The sequence below is a fragment of the Eriocheir sinensis genome, chromosome 54, assembly GCF_024679095.1.
Source record: "Eriocheir sinensis breed Jianghai 21 chromosome 54, ASM2467909v1, whole genome shotgun sequence".
NCBI lineage: Eukaryota > Metazoa > Arthropoda > Malacostraca > Decapoda > Varunidae > Eriocheir > Eriocheir sinensis.
Genome location: NC_066562.1, coordinates 8679398 through 8685397, shown reverse-complemented (window position 1 = coordinate 8685397; position 6000 = coordinate 8679398).

The window sequence follows — 6000 nt, the reverse complement described above, 5'->3', positions numbered from 1 at the left end:
TTCCTTCCTTTCTTCCTCTCTTCTTTTTCCATCTATTTCACCACCACCTCCTCCTCTTCCTCCTCTTCCACCTCCACCTCCTCCTCCTCCTCCTATCTTCCTTCCTTCCTCCTTGCGACAGAGTGAGACAACGGGCGTATATAGGTGTGGGAATGGTGGTGGAGGTGGTGGTGGTGGTGGTGGTGGTGGTGATGGTGGTGGTACTTTTGTTGTTCCTGTTGAATTGTGTTTCTTTTTATGATTTCATTGTTTGTTTCTTTTTTTCTTTTTTTTTACCCTCCCAAGCTTACTCATTAATTTTTTTTCTTCTTTCTTCTCTCTTCTTTCCTCCATTCTCTCTCTCTCTCTCTCTCTCTCTCTCTCTCTCTCTCTCTCTCTCTCTCTCTCTCTCTCTCTCCATGGCCAATTAGGTTCATGAATATCACGACTCAGTAATCCATAACAGTCTTTCCGTGTCCATATCGCCGTCCATTCTCTCTCTCTCTCTCTCTCTCCCCTCCCTTCTTCCTCCCCCTTCCTACTGTTCCTCTCATTTCCAACCCCTCCAGTTCTTTCCTCTCCCTGCCTCCGCTGTCTTCCTCTCCCTTCTCTCCCACCCTCCTCTTCCTCCCTCCCTCCCTGGTCTTCAATTCTCTGCTCTCCTTTTCTTTCTTTCTTCCTTTTCTTTTTCTTATTTTTCTCATATTTTTCGCTTTCTAGAGCTGTCTTAATTTCCCTTTTTTCTTTTTTTCTTTTATCTCCTTTCCTCTTCCTTTCCTTTATTTTATTTCCCTCTTAATTTCTTTCTCCTTTCTTTTTCTCATTATGATCTTATTTCTCCTTACTTCCATCTCTCCCTTCTACCGACAATCTCTTCCTTCCTCTCCCTCCCTCCTTCCTTCCTTCCCTCCCGTCTTCCTTCCTGCCTTCCTTCCTTCCTCTCCTTCCCTCAATATATCTTCGTGGGAGAATTTTCAGGTATTTGAGATAGAAATTGGATTCTGTGAAGGGGGAACGAACTCTTGAAGGAGGAAGAGGAAGGGGAGGAGGAAGAGGAGGGTGACAGGGGAGATGATAGAGAAGAGGAAGAGTTGAACAGATTGAAATAGATTGAAATAGAAGTCGTTACAGTTATCTCTATTAACATTAACATTGTCATAGTAGTAGTAGTAGTAGTAGTAGTAGTAGTAGTAGGACCAGAAACAAGAACAGAAGACCATTATATTCCTCCCTACCACTCCTTCTTCTCTCCCTTCCTCCTCCTCCTCCTCCTCCTCGCCACTGGACGCCCAAAAGCCACAAAAAAAAGGTGTTTGTTCAGGACTAACGAAAGACTAATTGTGTGTCGGTGCGGCTGAGTGAGAGATGGAGAGAGAGAGAGAGAGAGAGAGAGAGAGAGAGAGAGAGAGAGAGAGAGAGAGAGAGAGAGAGAGAGAGAGAGAGAGAGAGAGAGAGAGAGAGAGAGAGAGAGAGAGAGAGAGGAAGAGAAGGAAGAAGATAGAATGGAAGGAGAAGAGATTTTGAAAGAGGGAGAGAGAGAGGAAGGAAAGAAATGAGGGAGGAAGGAAGGAAAGAGAGAGAGAGAGAGAGAGAGAGAGAGAGAGAGAGAGAGAGAGAGAGAGAGAGAGAGAGAGAGAGAGAGAGAGAGAGAGAGGTGGAATGTTTAAAAAGACTCTTTGTTACATATGCAATCGAAGGTCAAGATAGATAAGCCTTTCTCTCTCTCTCTCTCTCTCTCTCTCTCTCTCTCTCTCTCTCTCTCTCTCTCTCTCGAAATCAAGCTCTATTGTCCTACAAGGAAAAATATTCTTCAAGTTAATAGCAGCAAATGAGGAGGAGGAGTAGGAGGAGGAGGAGGAGGAGGAGGAGGAGGAGGAGGAGGAAGAGGAGGAGGAGGAGGAGGAAGAAGAAGATAAGGTGAAAGAGGGCAAAAAGGAATGAAGGAAGAGAGGAAGGAAAAGGTGAAGTTCAGAAGGAAAGTGAAGAGAAAAGAAGGGAAGGGAAGGGAAGGGAAGGGAAGGGAAGGGAAGGGATAAAATAAATGGAAATAAGGAGACAGATAAGGAAAGGGGATAAAATAAATGAGGAAAGTTGAAATGAGAAAGAAAAGGAGAAAAGAAGAGAAGAGGAGAAATAGGAAGAGAAAAATAAGGAAATGAGACGTAAAGAAAATAATTAGGATAAGGAGAGAGAAAGAAAGATAGATGATTCCTACTACTACTATTACTACTACTACTACTACTACTACTACTACTACTACTACCATTACATACATTCATACATACATACATATATTCATACATAAAGAAAAACACATATCTCAGAGCATTAGCAATTCCAAGAAAATGCTCTCTCTCTCTCTCTCTCTCTCTCTCTCTCTTGATAGCATCGGACTGGTTGCATGACTGTTCAAAGAAGCTGATAATCCCAAAGGGGGAGGAGGAGGAAGAGGAGGAGGAGGAAGAAGAGGGGGAAGAGGGAGGGGAGAGGGGGGGGGGAGGGAAGAAGAGGAGGAAAAATGTTGGGAGTAGGAGAAGGGTAGGGAGAGGAGGGGAAGAGGGAGAGGAAAAACAAGTGAGAAAAATGAAGAAGAGAAGGGATGAGAGGGAAGGGGAAGAAGGGGAAGGGAAGGGAAGGGGAGGGAAGGGAAAGGAAGGGAAGGGAAGGGAAGGGAAAGGAAGGGAAGGGAATAGAAGGGGAGAGATATCAGGGCAGGAAAATTTAGGGAGAAAGGAGAGGAGGAAAGAGAGAAGAGGAATGAAAGGGAGAAGGACAGAGGAAGAAAGGGGAAGAGAGGGAAGAGGAGGAGGAAAAGAGGTGTAAGAGAGAAGGAGAAAGAGAAAGGGAAGAAGAGAAGAGAGAAATAATAAAGAACAATGAAAGCGTGGAAGGAAAACAATAAAAAAGAAGAAATAGAAGGAATGAGAAAAAGAAAGAATGAAGGAGAGAAATAAAAAAAAGAGAAAGGAAACAGGGATAGGAATGGAAAAAGGGAAGAGGAGGAGGACGAGGAGGAAGAGGAGGAGGAGGAGGATAAAAGAAAGGAAGAAGAGGGGGAGGAGAAGAGAAAAAGGAGGCACTTGAGAGGTCTGATATACAATGAAAGTGTTTGTGAAGAGGGGAAGAGGAGAGCGAAGAAGAGGAAGGAGAGGAGGAGGAGGAGGAGGAGGAGGAGAATGGAAGAGAAAGTATTGAAGGGTTTTGATACGGTATGTATTTGATCTGAAGGGAAGGGAAGGGAAGGGAAGGGAAGGGAAGGGAAGAGAAGGAAGGAAAGGGAAGAGAAGGGATGAGTGTAAAATGGTTCCAGAGTGTTCATATGACCCTTCCTTTCCCTTCCCTTCCTTTCCCATCTCTTCCTTTCTCTTCCCTTCCATTCCATTCCCATCACTCCTTCTCCCTCTTCTTTCCTTCTCGTCCCTACCCTTCCCTTCCTTTCCCTTCTCTTCTCTTCCTTACCTTTTTCATATTTCTCTTTTTTCCTCTTTCTTCCTCTCTCTTTTCCCTACCTTCCCTTTTCTTTTCTTTCTCCTTTATTTCCGTTCTCCTCTTTCTCCTCCTCCTCCTTATTTCCTTTTTTCATCATATTCCTTTTTCTTTTCTCTACCTAACCATTCTTTCCTTCCCTTCCTTTCCCTTCCCTTCTCATTCTCCTACTCTTCCTTCCCTTCCCATAACTTCCCTTTCCTTCCTTTCATTTTCCTTCCCTTTCCTTCTCTCCTCCTCTTCCCATAACTTCCCTTTCCTTACTTTCCTTTTCCTCCTCCTTCTCTTCCTCTTCCTCCACCTTCCCTTCTACTCCTTCTTCCTCTCTATTTCCTCTGCTACCTCTTCTTCCTCTCTCTCTCACACCACCACCAACACCATCACTACCACCACCACCACCACAACCAGCACCACCACCACCACCACCACAGTCAACATTTATCGGTCACGCCCCACAAGCTCCTCCTCGCCTTTCCCATCCATCCAAAGAGAAAAAAAAGGAAAAGAAAAAGAAAAAAAGGGATGGAAATGAAAAATAGTCCCCACGATTGCTTTCCCAAACACTTGATGACTAAATATAGAGAGAGGGGCAGATGGAGAGAGAGAGAGAGAGAGAGAGAGAGAGAGAGAGAGAGAGAGAGAGAGAGAGAGAGAGAGAGAGAGAGAGAGAGAGAGAGAGAGAGAGAGAGAGAGAGACCCATCCCTAAATTTATTATGCCAAGTGTGCTCTGGTTCACGGCCATTCTCATTCTCTCTCAATGAGCAATTTGTTGGATGAAGTAACACTTGAGATGCCGAAAAGAGAGAGAGAGAGAGAGAGAGAGAGAGAGAGAGAGAGAGAGAGAGAGAGAGAGAGAGAGAGAGAGAGAGAGAGAGAGAGAGAGAGAGAGAGAGAGAGAGAGATAGATAGATATAGATAGAAAGATAGGGAAAGATAGACAGATAGATAGACAGATATCCGATATTTCCGTCGATTTTTCTTTTCTTTTCAATAACTATATATAAAAAAAAATCAGATAAATTTTTTTTTTTTAACCCAGTAGCAGCGACGGGCCAAATTTGTACCATGATATAAACCCCCCCAAAAAAATAGATGACACATAATCTGATCACAAATGCTTTGATATATATTATGAAATGGTTTGTGTGAGGGATGATTTTTTCTCATTTTTCTCGCTTAGTGGGACCATTAAGAAACATGATCCCCGCTGCTACCGTTAAATATGTCGCGTAGCATTTCACTGTTACACATACATTCGTTACATCAATGCTTCTCCCCTCTTCCAAAAGGAGTCACCAAGATATGTCTCACCCGGGCGGCGCAGGAGCGGAGTTGACATAAAGGTTTCGGATTTCTCGCGCCGTGCCGCTAACAATAAGGCTCCCGTGGCCGCGTGTTTGCATTCTCTAGGGCAGGACCTTATCCCTCCTAACGGGCCCTGAGTCACGGTGTAGCCCGGCGGCGAGTCACTCTATTCAACGCTGCGAGAGGGACAAAGTGAGTGAAATAAAGCGATATATTTAGAAACAATTATTATGCTGTGTCTATTTTTTTTACAGTAAAGGAAGAAGCTCAAGGGCAAAAAAACATATATATAATAACGAGAAAAAAAAACACACTAACGCTGCGAGAGGGACAAAGTGAGTGAAATAAAGCGATATATTTAGAAACAATTATTATGCTGTCTGTTTTTTTTTACAGTAAAGGAAGAAGCTCAGGGGCAAAAAAATATATATATAATAACGAGAAAAAAAAGCACACTAACGCTGCGAGAGGGACGTGAGTGATATAAAGCGATACATTTAGAAACAATTATCATGCTGTCTATTTTTTTTTACAGCAAAGGAAGAAGCTCAAAGGCAAAAAATTTAATAATGAGAAAAAAAAAAGCCCACTACCACAGCGAGAGGGACATGGTTACTGATGTAAAGCGATACATTTAGAAACAATTATTACATTATGTCTTTTTATTTCTTTTCTTTTTACAGTAAAGGAAGCAGTTCAAGGGGCAAATATATTGAAGAGAAAAAAAAAACGCTAATCACTGACCCTATAAAAAGAGTTCAGATGTGGTCAAGAGAGGTCAATTTCAGGAGCGGCTTTCTTTTTTTTACAATAATGGTGTTACTAAATTATATCACAGTATGAGAGCGAACTGAGCCTCCCAAAGCAGCCTCAGGAACAAAGAACCCGAGCTAAAAGAAACATAAACAATTAGAATTACGTGTAACTCTCTACTATCGATAGGTACAACATTATCTCTATTTCTAACGCTCTCTAAATCGCTTCTTAGTCTAACGGCGATCGTAACCTCCCAAAGCAGCCTCAGGAACAAAGAACCCGAGCTCAAAGTGATACATTCAGAAACAATCGGAATCCTACGTCTCATTGTTTACATTTTCTATAGGGACGCTTTTTTCCCCCTTCCCAACGGGGTCACTAAGTCATGCCTACCAGCGGCCGCGCATTAAGCACTACATTAAGGGCGAAGGGATTCAGGACGCGAAGGGGAGCATGAGCCGTGTCAACAGAGC